The following is a 26,468-nucleotide window of genomic DNA, read 5'->3' on the forward strand; positions in this document are numbered from 1 at the left end:
CATCTGATATTTGCAGTCACATTTTTTCCAAGTTCACGAACGGTGTTGTTGTGTTTTGCAACAGGCTAGCCTATACAGTTAGGCGTATTACTTTGGTCATTAGTGCTTAGAGTAGTAGTTCAGAAGAGACAGGTCTATCTGCTGAGAACTGTCTCTTAGGTTATAAGTGAATGTAGTAGTTGATAAGTTTACAGTGAGCTCTGTGCTGTACATCTCTCACATGTGTCCTCTTCTTACTTTAAAAAACATCAAAATGGTATTTTTTGAAGTATATTGACGTTTACTTTGCTTGATGATGTCCTTTAATCTCCTGGTTAATAGGATGGTATCATCCTACTTCTGGGTGATTAAAACCCTTAGGAAAGCGTTTCAGTTTCTTTTCTTCTCTGCACATAAAAAAGAGGACATGGCACTGATTCTATCCAGAATGGATCACTGCAACATGCTCTACCTAGACATTAATATTACAGCCATAATCAAGTTTCAGCTTGTCCTGATTGCGGTAGCAAGACTCATTCTGGATCTTCCTAAATGTCATTTAGTCTCTGCTGCTATTCTGAAACTGCATTGGCTCCCAGCCACTAAGCAAATAACCTTAAAAGACTTATGTATTGTCCATAAGACACAATTGAGAAAGAAAGACACGGTAAGGCGATAGAAATGCAGGTGTGGGCAAGAAAAACTAGTACCAAAATAATGTGATCATTTCTAAATGGAAAAACATATATGGTAATGCTGATATTATCAGTTTATTTATTATGTATATATTTTTTAATTAGTAAGAATTCTTTTTTTATAAATATAGACAATTTTATAAAAAAACATTACATATGTGGAAAAATATATAACCAATATTTTGCCCGTTGTCACAAGTTTACAGTGAATACAATATTCATACATCAATCCAAAGTAGATATTCTTTGATGATGCGTTTTTATCAATAAAGTCACATCAGAAGATTAGACAACAGTGACATAATGTAATAGAACAACTGGCGGTATGTAGGCACTACGTGTGTTTCGAGAAGCCTTCGTCAGGGTTCCATCACGGTATATACGCTAAAATGGTGGTTCCATTGAAACAGTGAACACTTTTCATAAAGAAAGGTATGTCATCACAGGATGGAAACTAATCCTTAAGGTGATAAATTGCCAGTTCTGATATATGCTAGTTCTAGTCGTGCTAATATTATGATCCTTAGGATCCCGTAGTGTGTAGGGTCCAACTAACAGAGATGTGACCAATGGAAGATCATCAAGTAGAAAAGGGACTTGTGAAAGATGAAAACATGTACCCTATTGTGGAGGTATTTTCAAGATCTTTACCTTTCCTGTGTCTAGGGCATATTGAACAGCATATGAACTACTTCAATAGATAATATAGAATGTAGATGTGGCTGAATGCAGTTCCTCATTGTCGAGTGGTGACAGTACGTCCTGTCTTGTGTGTGGATATACACAGTCTTCAGATGTAAAGTATTCACTCGATCAAAAGGTCTGTGTCTCCCTCTGCCCTCTGTTCAATATGCCCTAGAATGTGTACTAATCACAGGATATAGTTGTCTAATCTTTTGATGTGACTTTATTGATAATAACAGATCATCAAAGAATATTTACTTTGGATTGATGTATGAATATTGTATTCAATGTAAACTTGTGACAACGGGCAAAATATTTGTTGTATTTTTTTCCACATATGTAATTTTTTTTATAAAATTGTCTATATTTATTAAAAAATAATGTTTCCTAATTAAAAAAATATACTTAATAAATAAACGGAAAAAATCAGCATTACCGTAAATGTTTTCCCATTACGAAGTTATCAGATTATTTTGGGATGAGTTTTTCCCGCCCACACCTGCATTTCTATTGCCTTGCTGAGGCTTTCTTTCTCAATTGTTAGTTTGCAGGTTAAGGGCAAGTGTATCTTGTTTACAGGGGCCCGTTACTTTCCAAAGTCACTGTCCATAAGACACTTCACAATACATGTGCTGAGGTAATTAAACATCTATTTCAACAGTATCTACCATCTAGACAGCTGTGCTCTGCTGAAAGAAATCTGCTGGTTATTCTCAAGTTCCAGAGGGCAGGATGGGGAGGGAGAGCTTTTGCTGTGGCTCAATCACAGCTTTGGAATACTCTCACCAACTCCATCTCCTGCCTGAAAGCTCATCTTCCTTTCTGTAAGGCCTTGAAGACCTGGCTTTTGCCTTATTATGTCCCTTTTAGGTCAAGGATGATCCACTTGTCCTCCACAGTAGACAAACCACATTAGCACTTGAATGCCTTTGGGCATTTGTTTGTGCTTTATAAATTGCCAAATCAAATCAGTGGCTGTATGGTGTGTGAGTGGGTGTGAAAATAGCTTTATACATGAAGAAGTGGGTGTATGAGTAGCTGTATGGGTGAGTAAGTGACTGCATGAGTGGTTGTATGGATAAATAATTGGGTGTGTGAGTGGCTGAATGGGTGTGTGCCACTGCACTGAAAAAAATGTTACAGTCACATTTTAGTTAGGGTCAGATTTTACACACACAAAACCATAGAAATTCAGCAGTTGTAGTTACCTGGGCTAACGATAACTTACGCCCCTGCAATGCACTGCTTATGACCTCAAATATACCATCACTCATGACATCGTCAGTGACATCAATGATGACACCACTGGTGTCATCTACGCAATATCAAAATAAATATTATTGTTTTAACAATGTAATTTGTATATATTTTTATACTTTATGAGAACATTGGAATGTCAAAAGCTCCATTCAAGACAATGCAGTAGCTCCAGCTGGTATAATCCCAAATCTCCAACATTTCAATGTTTGTCTGCATTTTTCACACTTTTTAATATAGAACATTCTACCTACAGCAGGTGAAATGTTCTAATAGCCATATAACCCTTCTGCCTCGGGCTATACCGATTATCAAAGGCGCTCACCTAGGTTATAGGCCCTCACCTGAGGGATCTGGCCCATAACTCGGGTTCAGGTCCTTTAACAACTGGTATAGCCCCTGGCAGTGGGCTATAATATTTTTTACATGTCTACAGTGCGTTGTATACAGGAGCTGTGTAAAGTAATAAATATGTATTTGAATTTTCTTTATTTTTCTTTATTTTTGTATTGGAATATGTGCTGATGGTGTTATTCTCTACCTCAATTGATTTGTAGTGATTCCCATACACTACCTGTGAGTGGCCATTTGTGATGTGACTTACTCCTAAGTTTGGCTGGAGTGGATTTGGGCTGTTTGCCTGTAGTAGATATGAGTACAACATTAATGTGTACTCATATCTGCATGAATTACTTTCTTGTAGTCCTCCTGGCTTGCTTTCGACTCACTCCTGGAATTCAGGAGTACTACTAGAATAAATCTTTGTGAATCAGGTTTTTGTGAATTGAGCCAAAAGTACAGGACAGGCATGGGAGGAAATCAACACTGGTACCTTAGTGAACAGCATATAGTAGTATGTGAAATACGACTTTCTGAGTACTAGTTCAGGTTCGGAAAAATGACTTTGTGAAATGACTCTTATCATCTAGTTGGCTGCTGTGGATACATTGAAAAAAGAAAGACAAAGAGGTGGGAGAGGGTAGGTAGAAAGAAAAAAAGATACCCATCATTATATCACACATAGAAAAAAGAACTAAGTCAGAAAGAAGAGAGATAGAGTAATGAAGTAATGAAGTAAATTAAGAAAAAGATGACGGGCGAAAAACGGAAAATGACAAAATTAACATTAATATGTATTTATATTTTTTCGCAACTTGTTTTGTGCTCTTTGCCTCATTGTACATACATACAGATTTGAATGTGTAGAAACTAGGTTACCAGATGGCTTTGTGTCTCCAAAAATGCAGAGCTTTGTCTTGGATTTTCCTTTTTTACGAATCTCTGTAATCTAGTAGTTAACTTAATTTGATTCCAATGATGGAAATCAAAGCTTTAGCTAAAAGAATATATGAGGCTTTTAAATAAGCCCAGGGCTGTAATATTGCATCCTTGATAATGTGGAATTATCGAGTAAATTTATGAAAGAAAGACAGAAACATACCATGGGAAAACAAGAGAGAAATAAGAGTTAGGTTGTGGAGAAATGAGAGGCAGGCATGATTAGAAGCTGGGTTCATTGTTGAAAAACAAGGCAGATGAAGAAAAATAGAAATATGTGTGGGAGTGAAAAAAAAGAGGGAAAAGCTGAAACAAATAAGAGAAAAAGGGTAAAAAAATCTAGACAAAAAGTGAACAGCATAATGGAATCCCAATAACATTCAGTTAATGTTTAAAAATTGTGACTAAACTGGTCATTCTGAATTCCATGGGTTTCATGTGCAAGACAATTGCTTCATGGTAAATCAATTACTTCACCTTGTGATTTTTCCTTTGGGCAATAACCCATTCTGACTTTTTGTTACAAGAATTTGGAATAATGTGCAGACAAAATCCACTTATTTTACTTTTCATTGACCTCTCCTTCAACCACAAATTTCTTCAGGTTTCAGCTGAAGAAGAGTGTTGGGAAAAGCCAAGGTTGCAGTATTGTTGCACAACTCAGAGTACCGTAATTGAGTGCAAACATTATCAGCATCTAATCACATTATTTCTACATAACATAGAACGAGGGTCTAGGCTATTTCAACTGAATATGCTTCATGCAAACTTGTAGGTTTACAACAATACACAAATGAGTGTCTGAATGCTCTGTGGACTGTTGTTGCTAAACTGGGTTTCCTGTCCTCTTGAGGAAGTTGCGAAAGAGTAGAAATGTGTGTTAGTGTTTCCTACGCAGCATTGAGTATGAGTTACTATAAGCAGCCCACAGTTTCCTTACAGCTGGCTGCTCCTTGTCTCACACTTAGGTTCTCTTTCCTGTTGGGGTATTTGTTTGGTGCGAACCAGCTAATGAAGTCCCTTTTATCTAAGTCTCTGGACTGTACGTTTTCTGACAAGTGGTCAGGCTGGTAAGAGGGAGGAAACTGCACAGGAGCAGGTCTGGTGATTTCTCCTCTGAGTTTGCTTGTCCTAATCATCTCTACAGAGATGCTGTCAGTTCGATCAAAGAGTTGCTTGATCAAATCTGCTTTGCACCGATGATCATGAGTAATTTGCCATTTACTATTGTACTATGATGCTCTTCACATGGGCGTCCGCAGGGGCGGGCTTGCCCCCCCCTGGATTCAGGCCCGGTTCTAGAGGATGGGCCCACATACCTGGGCCGATTTTTCTACCTGATAGGTTGCTACAGCGCTGAGTGTGACTCTCAGCAGGTCACAGAGGGAGGCCGGTCCATTGCCATGGGCGGAATGACAATGGGCCGGCAGAGGAGGCACAGCATGGAGCATCTCCGCCTATCCCAGGCCTCAGGAGGTGAGCAGCACAATTAGCAAGTCTTAGGCAGGGTACGGGCGCTTTAGTCTCTCACAGCAGGCCACAACAATCAGATAAAAAGCTACAGGGCGCGGGTGGGGGGTTTGGGGAGAGGGGTTAGTGCAAACATTCTTAGTTTAAAAACTGTGAAGTGACAGACCGGATTGAAATTGAAACTTTCTTATGAAATTCCATCCGTTTGTGCAATGGGGAGAATGCGGTATACAGCTAACAGTGACACAACTCTCCAAAAAACACTAAGGACTGAAATAAGTACATTTAAAGAACAATATGACTAAAAATGGAAATAAAATGAAAATTAGATTTTGACAATGTTGTAGTGAAAAATGTAATTTCTCCTCCATGTTGTGGCCAAGGGAGACGTAAGAGCAGAAGAGAGATTAAGAGAGAGACAGAGCCAAAAGGAACAATAAGAGACGTAGTGGGGAGTAGAGACAAACAGAGAGGGGGAGAGGAAAGAGGGAGAAATGATTGACGAGAGAAGATAGGAAAAGAGGCGAGGGGGGGGACATAATTATAGATAAACACAATGAGGGAAGGAGACGGAGGAAGAAAGAGGGAGACAGACAGAGAGAAGGGGCGACAGAGGGAGGAGACAGATAGAGAGAGATACAGGGTGGGATACAGACAGAGACAGATAGAGGGAGGGAGACAGAGAGAGAGGGAAAGAGAGGGAGACAGAGTGAGAGGGAGACAGAGAGAGGGAGACAGACAGAGAGAGGGAGACAGACAGAGAGAGGGAGACAGAAAGAGGGAAACAGAGGGAGACAGAGGGAGACAGGGAGGGAGCCAGGGAGGGAGACAGAGAGAGGGAGACAGAGGGAGAGAGAGAGAGAGAGAGAGGGGGTGGGAGACAGAAGGAGGAAGACAGAGGGCGACAGACAGAGGTAGGGGGGTGACAGAGGTAGGGAGACAGACAGGGAGACAGATAGAGGGAGACAGACAGAGACAGACATAGGGAGGGAGACAGAGAGAGAGGGTAAGACGGAGACAGAGAGAGAGGGAGACAGAGAGAGAGAGGAAGACAGAGAGAGAGGGATACAGAGGGAGACAGAGACAGAGGGAGACAGAGACAGAGGGAGACAGAGAGAGAGGGAGACAGAGAGGGAGGAAGGCAGCGGGAGGGAGGCAGAGGGAGGGAGACTGAGGGACAGAGACTGAGGGAGGGAGACAGAGGGAGGGAGGGAGAGAGAGAGAGTGAGGGAGAGCGAGAGGGAGAGGGAGACAGAGAGGGAGGGAGACAGAGAGAGAGAGAGGGAGGGAGGGAGGGAGACAGAGACAGATAGACAGGCAGAGACAGATAGAGGCAGAGTCAGGGACAGGGAAAGACACGCAGAGACAGACAGAGAGACGGAGAGGGAGACAGAGGGAGGGAAACAGGGACAGATAGAGACAGACAGATAGAGGCAGAGACAGGGACAGACAGATAGGGGCAGAGACTAAGACAGACAGAGAGACAGACAGACATAGAGGGAGACGGACGGAGAGAGAGAGGGAGGGAACAGAGGGTGACAGAGGGAGACAGAGAGGGAGACAGAGAGAGGGAGATAGAGGGAGGGAGAAAGACAGAGGGTGACAGAGAGAGGGTGACAACGGGAGGGAGACAGGGAGGGAGACAGAGGGAGGGAGACAGGGGGGAGACAGAGGGAGGGAGACAGAGAGAGAGGGAGGGAGACAGAGAGACAGAGAGAGAGAGAGAGAGCGAGAGAGAGAGAGAGAGAGAGAGAGAGAGAGAGAGAGAGAGAAAGAAAGATGTGTGTATGCCAGGTCTGGTGGCTAAGTGGACGAAGGCGTCGGCTGCAGGGACCTGTGTTCAACCTCATGGTCATAGTTTTTTTGTTGCTCTAGCCTCTCCCCCCTTCCCCACTGACCCCGCCTCCACCGGTGCGGCCCTCGCCCACAAACCACACTTTAAATTTGGCCCCTGGGAGAAAGTTTGAGAGTACCCATGCTCTAGAACCGCATCAACCTGATTTAAAATGTTTTTGTTTTTTTCCGGTCATTTTTTGTTTTTCCCTCTGTTTTATTGTAGTTGCCAGGTCGTCTGCTGTGGTGCCTCACAAGATGTTTGTCTTCCCCCTATGGGTTTCTTTGTTTATTTAAGCTCTTTGTCTTGATTTTTTTTAATGTATTTAATACTTGTGCTCAATCATGTCGGAGGATGGTAATGAAGTTAAAATGTTGCCCCCCCCCCGGAAACATTTCTGCGGATGCCCATGGCTCTTCATTTAAATTTTTTACTATGCTCATGCATTCAGACGTTTTTTTTACCTTAGTGGCCACTCATGCTATCAACACATAGATGCTACTCCTTGACAGCCAAACTTTCTTCCAGTGAGTTAATATAGCCTTATAGCCCACCGGAGATGGCTATACCGGCTATTAAAGGCCCTCTCCAGTGGGCCTTTAACAAGGGAGAGGGACTTTAATAGCCAGTATAGCCCAGCTACGAAGGGCTATAAGGCTTTTAGAACATTCTGCCACTAGAGGGCAGAATGTTCTAACAAAAAAGAACAAAGCCTTATAGGAGCATGAGGGGATTGGAATCCCCACAGGCTCCTTGAAGCCTTTCTTCACAGCCAGAGCAAAGAAACATTGGAATGTTGGAGCTCCAGGCTTATACCAGCTATTATAAGCCCGGAGCACTCCATTGTTTTCAATGGAGCTCCCAACATTCCAATGTTCTAAAGATCCTTATCCAGCACCAACTCTCCCATTGTGACACCTCCTTCCTGAAGTCTATCTGCTTTGCTCCATTACCTTCCCGCAAATGTTATCAGGAGTGCATCCTCATCTGCATGACCACAGCTGGCTGTCCTATCTTAACTCGTTCAATTCTGATCACAACAAACAAACGTATTCATGGCTACAACCACAAAAGACACCCTAACTGTGTGGCCTTGGAGGAGGCACACCAACCTACCAAAGGTCATATTTGCCTATAAAAGCTTCTTCATGGCACAAATGTATGGGACACTGAATAAATCGTGAGATTTACGCCCAAGAAGTAGAGCTTCCTCAGGGCTTGAAACCATTGAATTTGCTTTCTTCAATTCCTCTCAAATGTTTTCTCAATGCTAAAACGGCTTTATATTTGTATGTAAGTATCAGATGCGGTGCAGGCTTAAGAGCAGTAGAACACTTTACAGAGAACACTTTTACTGTATCAGGAAGTGTCAAACATGAGGTGCAGTACATAGAGCAGTATGATGCATGTTGCGCAGATGCGATCATCTTATTGAAAACATGATGTAATGGGGTGTAGTGTAGTTCCTATCTTCCCAATAGGCTCTGCGCATTGGAATAATACCTACAGCAGTAAAGGCCTAGGCCAGACGTTAACTAGGTCTACTACTGTCGATACTAGACTTAAGTTTTGGGTTTGCCAGCGTAGCTCAGAGTTCGCTAGAAACTTTCTCGAATGTTCAGGAAAGAATTAACTCCCCTGATTAGACAAGAAGGGATTTAGTTTCTGACAACCATAGAACATGACAACTTTGCTCTCCCCTAATCAAGAGTGTATCTCCAGAGTCGTGTGAGCACAAGGCAATTATTTTACTCAGTCAGTACGTGCATTCTTAGTCTCATCAGATTGTAGAGAAAAGGAAGAGACGGGCGTGTTCAATAAAAAGGTGTTATTTATTGATCAGTCTCTTTTCTCGTACAAGAGAAATGGATCGATATTATTGCAATACTTATAGTTAAGTAAAGTGCATACATTAAAAGCAATAGTATAAAATAATACTGTAAAAACATTGATATGGTTTCTGAGCCATATGATGTTTAAAATGATTAAAATATATTACATACACATATACATTTGACTAAACGTACTCAACTGGTGTTTCTAAATACGCCTACCCCGTGTACCTGACCTAAGTCTAATGCGTGGGCGGGAATAGAAAGTTACAGTTTAAGTTAAGTTTGTTTTGCCAAGTGAATAACTAAAAGAATTCTCTGTGAGGGGTTATTCAGTTCTGTACCTGGAATTTAGGATGAAAGAGGAATGGTATCTCTTTCTCTGCTCTCGATATTCCAGGCCGCCTGCGAGGGCTGCCCGAAAGCGCCGGTGCTGGGTCTCTCGGCAGGAGATAGCAGCGCGTCTCTCAGCGCGTCAGGAAGGCGGGGCTGCTGCCAGCGGGGTCTGCTCTGCTCTTGGCTTCGGCAAGTATGGCTGCTCCGTCTCGTCACCACGCGTGTGTTTGCATAGGGCAAGATCGGCAATATTTATACCTTAAAGGTGCCGAGATTGACGTAAGGATGGACATAGATACGTCAATAAAGATGTCATACGACTTGCTCGTTAGCACATTCTTTTACTGAAGTTCTCTGTGAAATCAAAACAATGGCCGCACGGATTTTCTAGGTTGTCATAGGTTTGATTTGTTATGAGAACGTCGTATGCCTTATCAGGGGCTGGAGGAATGTCGCTTGTCTAATTAGATCTCAAGCGTTATGACCTAATCAGATAACACGTTCCTGTGCCGTAGTGTGACTGCGTCAGATAACGGTATCTGCATCATGGGGGCTTTTCTTGCCTCATGGGCTGACTGTTAGTTAACTTGATAGTTAGTTTAACCAGAATAGGGTCAGGAATAGGGGGATCGATTCAGAACCTATAGGAATACATGACACCCACTCCACGCTAACTATGGTCATATTTACTAATCTATGCATAGTATAACATAGTACAACATACTATAGAGTATAGTGTATACCTTACCACCCCAAAATACATAAATGCATTTTGAAACTTTCAAAATATACTGAAAAATTGCAGTCATATGTATTGTATGCACTCAAGCTATGAATTAAACGCTAAAGTAAACACGCATTTGTATACATTATTGCTTATTTGGTATATGAGAAATACACATGAAATGGCTCTTAATATGGCTATACAGAAAGAAAGTTCGAGACCATTTCATCACATAATAAAATATTTGTGAACATACCAGCGGGCAACTAAAGTTTATAAAGTATCTAAAAATAGAAATCTTAGTTCTCTAGGAATAGTTTCTTACTTTAAGCAGAAGATAAGTGTCCCGAAATTTTTGTAAAAATTAATTTGGGGCTGCTAAAAAAATTGCTGTCCGTGAACTGGTGGGAAAAATTGTTCATGTGACTTTATTTTCAAAGTTGAAGGCCGAATTCAGGGAACGCCGTGTGCGAGCTTGCTCAAAAGTCTCTATTTCTGTTCTGGAGAGAACATCATATCATTAAGGCTTTCGAAAAAACTGTCAACAGCTTCATGGGAAAGTTCCACTAAGTCGGAAATAGGTGTAACCATGCATTCGTGTGCATGATTGTCTCCATTGACATTCTGATTCGCATTGCTGACAGAAGGTCGTACCTGATCGATGCTGCTTTCATCTTGAACTTCACTACTCTTCAATCGTAGTGGTGAAGATTCCACGAATGCCGTCATCAGGATTGGCAGCCTTTGAGGGCAGCACAAAGCGTGAACCTTGGTAGGAACCAACAATGTATCTGCATCCACTGGCGCATCCGATTGTAGCGTCAGACAGGTGTCTAACACGCATTCTTCTCCGCATAGCAGACACCTCAACACAGGTAAAACACACCTTTGCCACATTGGTCGAAATGATAGAAACCAAGTCATGTTCAGGTCTCTAAGCCGGGAGAGTCCCAGGATTTTTGATATCCGGTCCCGGTATCCAATGGCTAGGATTGTATCTTCCATTGTCGCGAGAGTTTGATCTGTGACATGGGTTGCCATAACGAAAAATAAGGACTAAGAATAGGATTCCTGCAATTAGACCCAGGATCAGGGGAAGTCCGCCAAAAATCGAATGGACGAAATCTGGAAAAATACCCAGTATGGCTTTGAATGGTGTTAATGCCATCGAAAATACTGTCTTAAATACCTTTGAGACCCCTGTGGTATCAGAAATATTTAAGATTTCGCTCAGGATTTCTGCGAAATGTACGGGGGAATTAGTTGATAATAATGTATGTATCTCTGCAGTCGTCCTTGCGACTTGTAGATCATACGTTTCTTTTGATGACGTGAGCCTTGTAGGCGTCTGAAGAAGCACTGTTTTCATTCTGCTTAAAGTATCTATTCGAATAGAAGTAATTTTCAAATTGGGCCATGCCCTTGCCTCCCTGTCTGGGAAGGAGCTGGGGAACAATGAGCGTCCACAGCACTTGACCTTCGCAGTCGTAGTGACTAGATAAGGAGTCCCGGGCATAAGACTACAACATCTGCGGTCTACAATAAGAATGTAACTCCCATTATAGAGTCTTTGAAAGAATGGTTCTATTTCAGTTGCAGGTGTGCCTTGCTGGTGACATGAAAGGTTGTATGAATTCCCTTCACAGGCTCCATGCAAACTAATTCCGTTACACAGAAGTGTGCCACTTAGTGACATCGCACAATTGTTGCCACTAAGAAACACTTTCTGTCCTTTATTACTGACACATGCATGTGAATAGGGCAGGTTCCAAGTTGTTTTAAGGTACCCCTTTCCCAATTTCTCGTACATGCCAGCCTGTATATATTTTTGGCAGTATTGAAACCTGAAGGGTGAGATTGGAATATTTATGATTCCGTGTATTATCCATTCACTGACAGGTCGTTCTGACATTGTCATTGGTAATCTTTCTAGTTTTTCAATGCTCAAGATTGTATAATCAGCACCCTTTTGCGCCATACCGATTTGTCTATCAGTAAGGTTAAAGATTTGGAATAGCGACGTTGTGTTGATTAAACGCCAAGGCACATAGCCTGAACGCAGATTTTGTAACGTCCAGCCAAGCTGTACAATAGAACGCAATTGTGACTGACCATGTTGTAATAACAGTAAGTCTTGCGATAATATATCGATTGCTGAAGACACAATGCTGTCCAATGAAAAAATTCTGGAGGACAGAGTCATTAACCCATTGTCCACTACAGAAAGTGATTTTTCCAAATTAATACTGTCAATTTCCCGTATTCTCTCTGCTGTTTCAATTTGATTAACCTTCCAGGCCTCATTGTATGCTGCATATACAGAGGCTGCTATGAAACGCTTTTGACGCTGTTTGCGTGGTCCCATTATGAAATCACGCAAGTCAGCACCATCAGTAAGTAAATTTAGGTGTTGCTTAATTTCAGGCAGTGTGGAAGTTTGTAGCCATTGAAGGCATAATTTGCCCACACTGTAGGTTGTTATTATCCCTGGGTGATGTCTTTGGGGATATCTAGGGTCTGGCCTGGTCATTTTGAACCCCTGTGTTTTATTCAGGAATCTGTCTTGACAGTTATTTGTATCTGTGGGCCAGATCAACCATTGTTTCCAATCAGGATGTGTTCTGTTTTGGTTTAATATATGGTTTACGTCTATCTCTTCATCTGTATCAGAGCTATTGCTAAACATTGTTGGCTTTGGAATAGACGGTTTATTTAAATCTTTGATTTTGGCTAGGCCAAGACAGGTGATTTGTTGAACAGTGTCATTTGAAAATATCATTTGTTCTGGGATCATGCAAGCTCTAAACAAAGCTTCTAAACCCTTTACTTGCCATTCTTTTGTACCCCAAACACTTTTCAAATCAACATTTTTGTCCCAATAATCAAATCCAAAAGTATTCATTTCTTCAAAAAATGAGTCTGAATATATCAATTTTGTGTTGGTTATCATGGTCTTGGTCCCTGTTTTGTTTGACAATTTAAAATAAAATGTTTCAGCATTACTTGTGTTAAAGCCAGAAAAATATGAATATTTGTCATAAACGGTTCTTGAGCTCCCTTTTGGAGGTGTTGCACAATGTTCCCATTGATTATAATTTAAAACATTTCTAGGTTGTGCAGATCTATGTAGAAAATGGTTACCATAGTGGTTATAGCAATACATACTATCATTTGTAGAACCCTGCAAATAATCATGTTTGGTAAATTTAGCAGACATTACTAAATCAGACATCATATTATTAATGCTTTCGAAGTCCCAATCATCAGCAAATGAGTTTGGTTTCACTAAGTCACTCAAGGAGATCTTAATTTGGTGTGGATATTTCAGGATCTCGACCGGACCATAAATTTCATAGTCAGTGTTGTCCCATGCTACCCCACCCGGTATAGGATTGGCTGTGAAGTTGGCTGAAGAAAGTTCTCTTTTCTCGACGTGTGAGGATGTTTGTGGTTTGAGGATCAAGTTGATGTTCTGACTTGCTGTGTCCATTTTAGCATATTTTCCCTCAATGAAGCGTCCCAAAGTTAATACCATGATGAGCCAAAGTATGAGGATAAATGCACCAAAACCCACCCAAAATTCAATCCTTGGAGAAATCAGATATGTTTCTTTCAGTTGGTTCAAAAGTTCATTAGCTTTTTCTTTAAAGGTTTTTGATGATGGCTGTGTCTTTGATTCACTGAGGCTTTCAGAGGAATCATCGAATTTTATTAAGTAGCCGGATGCAGTTCTGTCAATTGTTCCAATTGCTTCAGGATTTTTGTTTCTTGCATTTTCACTTGGTACTTCATTGTAGATTGGTGTGTCTCTGCTAAATGTTTTTATTTGGGTTTTCAGAGGTCTGAGTTCTATTGCATTGTTGCATAGTCCTTGTTGTTCTTCTGTAGGCGTTTCGAATGTGATGAGCCTCTTTGTTAGGACCTCTGTACTGGTAGCAAACCTTGGTGTTCTGCTACTTATTGGGAGTCCACTTGGCCTACTGTTTGTTATCGGCCACATGTTGTGGTTTTACCAGGTCGATGGATACAACTCGGTTCTCCTTTTTACCAGCAAGTGGCGGTAGTACAACTGATCTTGTCCCGTTGACAGACAAGACAGGAACTGCTTTTCTGTAAGAAGGCCCAAATTCCTTCTTTACCGCGATCTTCTCCCTGACTAGATCCCCGACTTTTGGAATCCAGACAGGTCTTGCTGGGACAGGTGGTGATTCTTCAGTGGTTGTTGGCTGCTGTTTCAACTGTATGTTGCTCAGGTCTTTTCTTGTTTTGTTTAAGTCCTGCAAAATAGCCAAATGGTCTTTGACATCAAAGCTTTTTTCTTTAACCACTGAAGTCTGACTGTCGAGGTCAGAGATAATCATTCTAGTTCCAAATAATAATTCGTACGGACTGAATCCCTTCAGAGAATTTCTTGGCAAGTTATTGAGACTACGTTGGACACTTATTAGATGTTTGACCCACCCAGCTCCCGAACCTAATATCCTTTCCATTATAGATTGCTTTCTGCCTTGGTTTTTTCTTTACACCATCCCGTACCCTCAGGAAGGAAGTGAGAAGATTCCCGCTGGGCTGTGCTCATTTGGCCATGTTTCCCCCCCGGCCGGAGGGCTAGAGTGAAGACAATGGTCAAACATAACATGCTCTTAGCGTATATGCCATTTAGACTCGCAAATCTTTGTATAACAGTCCGGACGTCAGCCGAGTGCTGAGGATCTACATTATAAGTGGAAACTAGCCTGTATATGTTAATCGCAAGCCCTGCTTTTTACTGGTGATATTATCTGCCTTGATACGACGAGGTATAAAACTGTTTCTCTCCCCACTGCGATCTCTGTTGCAGGTTGGGCAGTTTTTTACAAACATGGTGTGATGCAGGCTCATGCCTGGCCACCAGTACCGTGATTGTAATTCTTCCAGAGAATCTTTTAGTTTAAGGTGTCTGAGACCCTCGCCCATGTGTGCGTCTGCGATTAACAAGTTTCTCCTGTCCATGTTTGGAATCACTCTATCCCCCACTCCAAGGATTCGAGCAAAAGGGACGGAGTTTGCATCGATTATGTATGTATAATTGAGTGGATAGTTGATCGGTAACGCTGAGCAGTCGCCTTTTGATGACGTTTTCACCGCCAGCACTGTTTCACCGTCAATGTATTTTAATGTACGCTTTTTTCGAACTACGGGAGCCGATTTAGTGGCTGCCGCTGCGGCTGTTACAGCCAATGAATTCCCTACAACGTGAACGCCATCACGCTGATGACTCAGTGAGTGAGTCACGTGAGTCTTTGGTAGTTCTTTTTGTAAAAGAGCTATTTGTTCCCAGAGCAGTTTCTGCTTTATTGGTGCATCTGTGTCATCTTTGTAACCGTTTTGAATCCATGTCTGCAAATTGCTGTTATATGATTTGACGCAGTAATATGAATCTGACACTATTAGTGTCGGGAATTCGCGATCCGCATTATCTAGCGCCATTTTCAATGCTATTATTTCAGTTTGTTTTTCTGAATTAGTTTCTACTGAGTGTGATTTTGTTAATAGAGGTCTTAGTTTACCTCCGCGCCACACTTCTTTTGTAATCTCACATGTGGGGTTGTATGCTTATTCTCCCCAGACGGGGGTTTGAGCATGTCCGTCTGTATAGATTACACAAGCGTAATGTCGTAAGGGCAGAATGTCGATTGGCAGAGGATACGTCTTTTCATACTTTAGATCTTTTAATTCTTCTAGTTCTGGATCAAAGTAGTAGTATACTTTGTCCGTTGTGATTGAATTCACCCATTGTATCCATTCCGGATTCAATGTTGTTGTTGGTAAATTACACGGTGTTGTTAGTGCCTCAAAGGCTGATTCTGCTGTTCTGACTGTGATATGTCTACCGTCAGCTATGTCTTTTTCTCTAGCTATTGCGGTTTGAACTGCATGAACAATTTTTTCTTTGTTGCTGAATTTCTGTTCAGCTTCTGTGTACAAATGTGATTTGAATGCAATTGGTACCTTTTCTCCCTCATTAGAGGTCAGGTATGTGAATCCGCATCTCCCTGGGATGACTCGAATCACAAGATTGCGTGTGTTATAACGTGTTTCTAATTTTGTTTTAATTAGCATGTCTGTTTGTAAGGATCTCAAAATTTCTGTGTGTGTTTGAGTCCAATTGGATCTTTTAAAGTCTGGTTTAATTAGATCATAAAGGGGTTTGACCCTTTCTGCGTAATTTGCAATGTATGTTCTTCCGAAATTTAGGAAGCCTAGAATTGACTGTAGGTTTTTTAGTGTTTTAGGAGCTTGGATTAAGGCACATTTCTCTAGGAAATTGTCAGCCAGGCTTTTACCTTCACTTGATAACTCATATCCTAAGAATAGGACTGTCAGATGGGCAATTCTGGATTTTTTAAAGTTGAATTTGTAACCCTCTGCTGCGAACCCAAGTATTATGGTGTTCACTCTTTTCAAGTGAGTATCCAAGTCATCGTCTGTTAAGTAAATGTCATCGACATAAGATAATGCTTCATCATCATATAGTTGTAGTAATTCTGTTACTCTCGCTGAGAATACCCCCGGGCTGTTCTTGTACCCCTGGGCTAACCGACAGAATTGTTTTTGAGTGCCATTTACTGAGAATGCAGTTAAATATCTGCTCTCTGGTGCTATGTTTTGACAAAAGAATCCATTGGAGATGTCCAAGGTAGTTTTGTATTTTTTGCGCACTATGTTATTCATTAGCGCAGCACTGTGTGAGTTTTGCACTGCAAAGGTTTTGCAACATGTGTTAAGGTGTCGGTAATCCAAAACTAGACGATATGAATTGTCTGGTTTGGAGACCAGAAACAAAGGATTGTTCATTTGTGAGGTGCAAGTTTCAATCACCCCCTGGTATTCTAGCTGATCTAGTATTTCATTTACCTGTTTTTTAGCTTCTTGCTTAATTGGGTACTGCCTTTGTGCAGTAGGTTGTGATTTTAACTGGATTTTGTGAGGAGGAGAATCCTCATCCCATCCTACATGATTTTTATATAAAGCAGGTGCTAAGGCCACTGCCCACTTTCTAGCAAGTGTGTATTTTTTATGAATCGGGATTTGATTTGAGAAGGCAGGCATAATTACTTCTTCGCCATGAGGGCACTCCCTGACAAACTCTGGTGGCCAGTCTTTTTCAGCTAGAAGGATATCATAGCCCTTGGAGAGATTATCCCAAAATAGTCCCCTTATTTTCCTAGTCTTATCTCCCTCTATACGTAATGTTATCTCGTATATCTTGTGGGGTTTGCTAACTCTGGTGTCTGCAGTTTCCACTTGAAGATATTCATTCGTGTCCACTGTCTCCAGATGATTCATAAGGACTTTGCGAGCTATGCTCACTTCTGCTGCGCTGTCTAGCATTGTCTGAGCCCACTCTCCGTTTTTCAGTTGTGTCCTCAGTATTCTCTGCATTGTTAACTACCTTGATACTGGCTACCTTCTTTTTTGGAAATTGTAATTTCTTTTTTTGCTGAGCAGGTTCCTTGTCTTTGGACTTGGCGTGCTCTTCTCTTTGTTCTGATCGTCCTCTTCTTTCCGATTTCTGCGAGGAAGTCTGAAAAGATTGAGAGGGACGTGTATCAATGTCTTGATATCTATCAGGTTTTTTAATATTATCCCTATTTCTAAGGTTATATCTTTTCCCAGAGGGGTCACTCTGGGGTGACCTGTGTCTCTGGTTCGGAGATTTCTCCCTTCGCCTAGGAGACCTTCCTCGGGACTGGAATTTCTTTTCTTTTGGATTGGATTGTTTGTTTCCATCCCAGTTCTTTTTTGGTGAATTATTATTAAAAAATATTTTTTCTGGACCTTCAGTCAGTTGCGGTTTTACTGGTATTCCACCTAAACTATCTCTACCTAGTTCCTCATAGGATTTTTCTATGATTCTGGCAATTTCAGCTGGTTGATCTGCTATATCTGTCTCTTTTAACCTCTGGCGGATCGCCACGTTTGCTGCTTCACCCTTTATGTTGGCTAATAATATAGCCGAGACCTGCTTGAAGTCTTTCAGTAATTTCATACCAAGAGTTAAAGCGGGTTCTGGACCGTATTCGTCTTGAATTTGTTTTAGCACGTTTGGTATCACCGAAATGGATGGAACACCGTGCGTTTTTGTGTAGATGGAAGCAAAGACTGTACCCCAAGTGTCACAGTCCTCTATGTGTGGTGCGATTCCCATTGGGAGACATATAGTCAGAATCCTGTGTTTTTCTAGCGGGGTGGTGTCAGGAAACACCGCCTCTATTTGGGTGATTTTCTGTGCCAACCAGAATGGTATTTGTTCCCGTTTAGCCGGTACTTTCCCTAGGCAGGATTGGATGTTCTGTGGTGTGATTTTATTTGTGTTCCCCTGGTGAGGGGTCAGCTGTGGAAGTTTAATCGCTGGCTGAATTGTTGAAGTCCGCATTCCATACTGGACTAATTGTCTATGAATTTTTAGTAATTGTTTTAGCTGTATTAACAGCTCTCCTGTAGACATCCCTTCGATGTCTGGGTGTGGTGTGTATCCGGCTAAGACCGGCCACGTTGCTCCTGGTCTACCTAAAGGACCGAGCCTGGTGACGTGATTATTATGTTTTAGGGCGCCATCAAATAAGAGCAAATGCTCTTGGAATTTGAGTGGTACTTCCACCTCCTCGAAAGGAGTGTAAATGTCAGGTGGTACCTCTATTTTGTAATAGTGGAAGTACTTTGTTACAGCATTTGCTGCTGGAAAATGTATCCATGAATAGTATACCTCTGTCTGCCGATATTCGTGTGCCTCAATTACGAATATGACTGTGCCACCTCTAGGTGTCAGTCCATTTTCTATAAGTTTTAGGGTTATAGATTTCCTTTTGCTGACCGGAATGAGTATTATATCCGCGTCTGCATCCTGTAGCGCAGTATCAGCTGCTGCTATTTCAGCTGCTAATCTAACTGCCTCTCTTTCTTCTTCATTGTCTGACATTTTACTGTCAGGATGGTTATTTTGTTTGTTTGCAGATCAGGTTTCTTATGGAAACAGAGATTAGATGCACAATATTTTGGAACAGTGTATCCTTCAACGTTGACTATACCAAGAACCATACATAGGAGTTCCCTCCTGCGAGGTTTTGGAGGATATTACCTTTCACCCACTCCAGACGTCTTTGGAGTATTTGGGAAAAGGGGTCTGAGTGAGAAAGCACGACTGAGTTACTCTAAATGTCTTACGTTAGTTTTATCGCCCTTTCCAAACGCGTTGGGCGCCATGTAGTGTAGTTCCTATCTTCCCAATAGGCTCTGCGCATTGGAATAATACCTACAGCAGTAAAGGCCTAGGCCAGACGTTAACTAGGTCTACTACTGTCGATACTAGACTTAAGTTTTGGGTTTGCCAGCGTAGCTCAGAGTTCGCTAGAAACTTTCTCGAATGTTCAGGAAAGAATTAACTCCCCTGATTAGACAAGAAGGGATTTAGTTTCTGACAACCATAGAACATGACAACTTTGCTCTCCCCTAATCAAGAGTGTATCTCCAGAGTCGTGTGAGCACAAGGCAATTATTTTACTCAGTCAGTACGTGCATTCTTAGTCTCATCAGATTGTAGAGAAAAGGAAGAGACGGGCGTGTTCAATAAAAAGGTGTTATTTATTGATCAGTCTCTTTTCTCGTACAAGAGAAATGGATCGATATTATTGCAATACTTATAGTTAAGTAAAGTGCATACATTAAAAGCAATAGTATAAAATAATACTGTAAAAACATTGATATGGTTTCTGAGCCATATGATGTTTAAAATCATTAAAATATATTACATACACATATACATTTGACTAAACGTACTCAACTGGTGTTTCTAAATACGCCTACCCCGTGTACCTGACCTAAGTCTAATGCGTGGGCGGGAATAGAAAGTTACAGTTTAAGTTAAGTTTGTTTTGCCAAGTGAATAACTAAAAGAATTCTCTGTGAGGGGTTATTCAGTTCTGTACCTGGAATTTAGGATGAATGAGGAATGGTATCTCTTTCTCTGCTCTCGATATTCCAGGCCGCCTGCGAGGGCTGCCCGAAAGCGCCGGTGCTGGGTCTCTCGGCAGGAGATAGCAGCGCGTCTCTCAGCGCGTCAGGAAGGCGGGGCTGCTGCCAGCGGGGTTTGCTCTGCTCTTGGCTTTGGCAAGTATGGCTGCTCCGTCTCGTCACCACGCGTGTGTTTGCATAGGGCAAGATCGGCAATATTTATACCTTAAAGGTGCCGAGATTGACGTAAGGATGGACATAGATACGTCAATAAAGATGTCATACGACTTGCTCGTTAGCACATTCTTTTACTGAAGTTCTCTGTGAAATCAAAACAATGGCCGCACGGATTTTCCAGGTTGTCATAGGTTTGATTTGTTATGAGAACGTCGTATGCCTTATCAGGGGCTGGAGGAATGTCGCTTGTCTAATTAGATCTCAAGCGTTATGACCTAATCAGATAACACGTTCCTGTGCCGTAGTGTGACTGCGTCAGATAACGGTATCTGCATCATGGGGGCTTTTCTTGCCTCATGGGCTGACTGTTAGTTAACTTGATAGTTAGTTTAACCAGAATAGGGTCAGGAATAGGGGGATCGATTCAGAACCTATAGGAATACATGACAGGGGAAGTGGGAACAAATCATAGGGGCAGTATTAGATAGTGCAATGTACAGCTTTTGGTAACATTATACACTTTTACAATTTGTGGCACTAGGAGATTCAGGGGATTGTCCTTGATTTTTGTTTAAATACTCACTTTTCCAGTTTCTACTCTCAGCCATTTATCTATCAGAGCTCATCTCTTTCATAGAGAAAGGTCTTTACATATCAAAATATGTCACTTACCAATGAGCCTAGCTCTTCAGCGTCCCATCTCCGAATCCCTTCACTCATCATTGCTCCCCACTGCTCCTTATTCAAACTGCGATTCTCCTTCATAAACTCTACCTGTTGGCTGGTTTGAGCATGGCAGATTCTTCTGCCCCAGCCAAGAACACACTAGTGACTATTCTACTGATTGGCATCATAGACTCGCTCACCAGTGGCACCAAAGCCCTTTACGAAAATATGCTTAGCTTATTGCCTAAGTAGGTAACCTTGGTGTGTACATCCTATAAGAATTGTACAGGATCTGCACGTTTGTACAGCATACACTGTAGGATTGGTGTCAGACTGACTCTGAACACCCCCACCGGGTATGTTGGCCTTTTATACCAACTAGCTCACAGCAGCCGCGGGCCGTGGAGGGAGTTTCGGTGGGGCAGGGAGGCGGGGAGGGGGAGGGGCAGGGTGGAGAGGGCTAAAAACCGGCATATGGATAATTACAGGTAAGTAAACAATTTAAATAATAAAACGAATTTCGTAGCGCGCCCAGCATTGCAAAATGCGATGCAGTGCACGCTACGAAATTCGTTTTTATTAATTAAATTGTTTACTTACCTGTAATTATCCATGTGCCGGTTTTTATCCCTCGCCACCCTGCCCCTCCCCCTCCCCGCCTCCCTGCCCCACCGAAACTCCCTCCACGGCCCGCGGCTGGCTCACAGTGCCACTAGAATCTCCTCTTACCAATGAGAGAGTAGTTCTTGGCAACCATCGAGCATGACAATCCTGATCCCTCAGGACCGTGGAAACAATATACTACTTTTCACTCAGTCACTTGTGCTTCCTTAGTCTGTCTCAGAGAGATGCACAGAATAAACAGGTTGGGCGTTTTCACTAAGTATGTATTGAACAGTTGTTATTCTGGTGTAGAATAGATGAGCTGCAACAACCATTAGACAGTATAAGATATAAATTAGTAGCAGTACTATAAAGGTAAATGGATGGTATATCTCTACTATCTTACAATAATCATGAATACATATGAGTATATAAAACACATGAGAAAAAGATGAGTACTCCTACCATGCTTCCCTAACTAGATGTACCTAAATGTACCTAGCCTGTGTGTAGGTGTTAAGCCAAGAATCCATCTATGATAAAGTCAACCCCATTACCTCAAGTGAGAGACTGCAGGACCCCATCTTGGTCTTGAGTTGGACAACCCACAAGGGATGTTAGGCCACTGCAAGCTGTAGTGTCTGCGTGCGGGAACCTCAGTGTCTCTGGTCTGTGTGTCGGCCGGGGAGTCTCGGTCTCCTCTATTCTATCCTAGCAAGATGTGATGTATATATACCCATAGTTCTCCCCAGGGGTCCTACCTTGCTGTATTACTGTGTCGGCCTAAGGATTACGTTGGGCATGAACTTTATACATGGATATTATAAAGGAGATGGTAGTCCTACTGTGCTTCCAAGAATCTGCATGCATAATGTATATATACCCATAGTTCTCCCCAGGGGTCCTACCTTGCTGTATTACTGTGTCGGCCTAAGGATGACGTCGGGCATGAACTTTATACATGGATATTATAAAGGAGATGGTAGTCCTACTGTGCTTCCAAGAATCTGCATGCATAATGTATGAGATTTCGAACTAGGTAAAACCTGCGTTCTGAATGTAATGTCGTATAAAGGTAAAAGGTCAGTCCCTGTAAACAGTTTTAAGTGTAATGTAGGGAACAATATAGGTGAAAGCTAATGAAGTTACCGGGTTCCTATATTATGGTACCTATATGGAATATGACAACCTTTGACCCAATAGTGCTAGTAAATTGACCACTCAGTTGAAGGCCTCCCCAGGGGAGCACCAACGCTGATAAAAAGAGATTAATTTCACAACTACAGCAATCCATTAGAGCCCAACATGCTCGTTTCCTGTGCTATCCAGATAAAATATTGAAACAGCCTTGCGGTGGTCTAAAGAAGCAAAGCAGAGAAGTTGGAAAAACACCTTGGTTGTGCTGTTTGCCTGCTTAAATATTATTTTAGAGTGCCAGCTAATTAAAAAGTTGCATTATTCCACCTGCTGCTCCAGATGAACTTATGATTGACTCCACTAATTCCAGAGCAATATGAAACACCTGGTCAAACCTTGTATGCTTTGAAACCACTTACAACCAAAGCAGTAGTCCATTCACTCATGAAATTACAAATGACCATCTGCAGACCTGCTTGCTTAATCTATGTGAAAGTTGAAATCCTACCATACTCAGCCTTATCTTGAAAGGCCAAGATAAGTGCAATGCAAGAAGGGGCTTTTAAAAAGATTGGTGAAAAAGTAGAGGTGCCAATGGAAATCATATAAATATGCCCGTCTCTTCTCACCACCTGAACCATTCCTGAAGCTGTCTGCAAAATGTGCCTCCTGTGATTAGGGAAATACATGTAACCAAAAATGCCCTTTTCTGGCTAGAAAAAGGGTTCATCATACGGGGCTGGTGGAGGCATTCACCTCTTCCCTCTAGAGGAAGACCACTCGCTATACTTAGAGACCACTATGTCAGTGAGGATTGTTTTAGCAAAATAGCTCCTGCTGGAGCGACTGAAGCACTTTGAAGCCTTGAATGCCAGCAAGCCACCTAGGCTCTATGCCATGGCAGCCAGTCTGAATTCTTTTTTATTTTGATGAACAAACCAGCTTGGTTCTGAAAGCGGAAGTGGACTGTTAATGCACCATGCAGTTGTGTTCTTTAGCCCTTTTGCCCTTTCCCAAAGTTGACTTTGGATGGATGAAGTCCAAGTGCAGGTAAAGTCAACTTATGACCTGGGGATTGCACAGTGTGTATTTCACAGTGCAATTGGAAACTCTCAACAGGATAGCCTTTACCTTTGCTATACAGATGATCAAACATAAATTTCAATTGCATTTTTTAAAGAAGGCTTTAATTTGAGAAACCTGCAAACTGGAATACACTGGTTATTTTTCTTCACATGCTGTGTCTGTGGCATCATATGAGCTGGTGTGGCATTTCAGGTTCTTCCTTATTTGGTTTTTGGCTCTGAAGTAAAACAACTACAAAGCTATTGGAGTCAGGACATTGTCAACCCCCTGAGTTAGTTGCTACAACTGAGGTGGGTTCTTTATGGGCCTGTTCTGTCCTCAACTCAGCAGACACATCTCATAATAAAGCCTGCAAAGAAGCACCTGTCTCATTAGTAGAGCAGTGGAAGCAAGGAAGAACAAAAGATGGGTAAATAGAAATGGGAAAGAAGGAATATTGAAAGGAAGGAAGGGTGAAAGGAAGAAAGAAGGAAGCATAGGAAGGGTAATTTGAAGGATGGATGGATGAGTGGATGGATGAATAAGTCAATGAAACAATGAGTGAATGGATCAGTGGATGAACAGGTGAAAGGATGGCAGAGTAAACGGAAATCTGAGAGTGGGAATGGATAGCTGGAATCCTCTACTGAAGGATGGTAAGTCGAAGGATCGATGTATGAGTTGATTAGATTATGGATTGATGCATGCATTGATGATGAATGTGTGAATAACTGGATGGATGGAATGGTCAATGGATGAAAAGGGTAACGATTGAATGATGGATAGAAGATTTAATGGATGACAGAATATAAAGGTGAAATAGTAGATAGCAGCAAATGGATGGAAGGATGAATGGATGGATGCTTGGATGGAAGACTGAAAAGAACTCTTCTCAGGAGGTTCGGGCTCACTCACTTCGCTAGCTTGGTGCCATCACAGCTTTGTTAAAAGTGGGGGGTATTTTAATTTTCTGACTACTCCCTTGATTCGAGTGAATCTTTCAAGAAATGGACCACTTATCAAGAAGTAGCTGAATAGGTTTCATGCATAACAATGCTTAAAAAAGTAACATACAACAGTCATTTGCCAGCACTCACTCAGCAGAGATGCCACCGAACTGCTATTTTTTTATTTGAAAAACAGCAATTGTGTTTCTGCTTAAAATTCTATAGTTTTACTTGAATTCAACTTGTATCACTCAATCAATCAAACAGTTCTTGTATAGCGCAGCTTTTCACCTATGAGGGTATCCAGGCGCTATGCTGCAGACGTTCACTCAAAGAAGCAGGTCTTGAGTCTCTTCCTGAAGTCTGTCAATGATGGTGCGGTTCGGAGGTGGAGGGGGAGAGCATACTAGGATTTGGCATTGAGGTGGGAGAAGGAACATCCTCCTGTGCGGCATTGATTGATGTGTGGTGTCTGGGTGAGGGTGAGGTGGGCATAGCTGAGGTTTCTAGGTGATTGGTGGAGGTTAAGTTGGTAGTTCATTAATGCATGTCCTCGGTTATGGAGGGATTTGTAGCGTGGGTCAGGCACTTGGTTTGGCATCTCCTCTGGACGGGGAGCCAGTGAAGGTCTCTCAGGTGTTGGATGGTGTGGGTCCTTTTGGGCAGGTTGAGGATCGGTCTGGCTGCTGTCTTCTGGATGGTCTGGAGTCTTCTCAAGAGTCCCCTGTTGGTTCAAGCTTAGAGTGAGTTGCTACAGTCGAGCCGGCTGATTATGAGGGCCTGCGTCACTGTTTTCCCGGTGATGATGGGTAGACATTTGAAAATTCTATGGCGCATGCAGAGTGTGAGGAATCAGGCTGAGGAGACGGCGTTGACCTGTTGTTTCATGAAGAGTCCGCCGCCCAGGATGTTTCTGAGGTTGTGGGCATGGTATTTCAGAGTGGGTATAAGGCCGAGTTCTGTGGCCACCAGGAGTTTTTCCACAGAGCGTGTGTCTGCCGAAGAGCAGCACTTCAGTCTTGCCCATGTTGAGCATCAGCTAGTTGTTCTTCATCCAGGCTGAGACACTCCTCATGCAGTTGTGGAAGTTGACTTTCATTGTGGTGGGGTCTGCTGAGAGGGAGAGGACAGGCTGGGTGTCTTTGGCATAAGAGATGATGTTGTGGGTTCTGATGATGTCTGCTAATGGCATCATGTGGATGTTGAAAGGGTAGGACTTGTAGTGTAGCTCCTATTTTCCCAATAGGCTCTGCGCATTGGAATAGTACCTATAGCAGTAAAGGCCTAGGCCAGACGTTAACTAGGTCTACTACTGTCGATACTAGACTTAATTTTTGGGTTTGCCAGCTAAGCTCAGAGTTCGCTAGAAACTTTCTCGAATGTTCAAGGAAGGATTAACTTCCCTGATTAGACAAGAAGGGATTTAGTTTCTGACAACCATAGAACATGACAACTTTGCTCTCCCCTAATCAAGAGTCAATCTCGAGAGTCGTGTGAGCACAAGGCAATTATTTTACTCAGTCAGTACGTGCATTCTTAGTCTCATCAGAATGTAGAGAAAAGGAAGAGACGGGCGTGTTCAATAAAAGATGTTATTTATTGATCAGTCTCTTTTCTCGTACAAGAGAAATGGATCGATATTATTGCAATACTTATAGTTAAGTAAAGTGCATACATTAGAAGCAATAGTATAAAATAATACTGTAAAAACATTGATATGGTTTCTGAGCCATATGATGTTTAAAATGATTAAAATATATTTACATACACATATACATTTGACTAAACGTA

This window comes from Lissotriton helveticus, chromosome 6 (genome assembly GCF_964261635.1).
Source record: "Lissotriton helveticus chromosome 6, aLisHel1.1, whole genome shotgun sequence".
NCBI classification, from domain to species: Eukaryota; Metazoa; Chordata; class Amphibia; order Caudata; family Salamandridae; genus Lissotriton; species Lissotriton helveticus.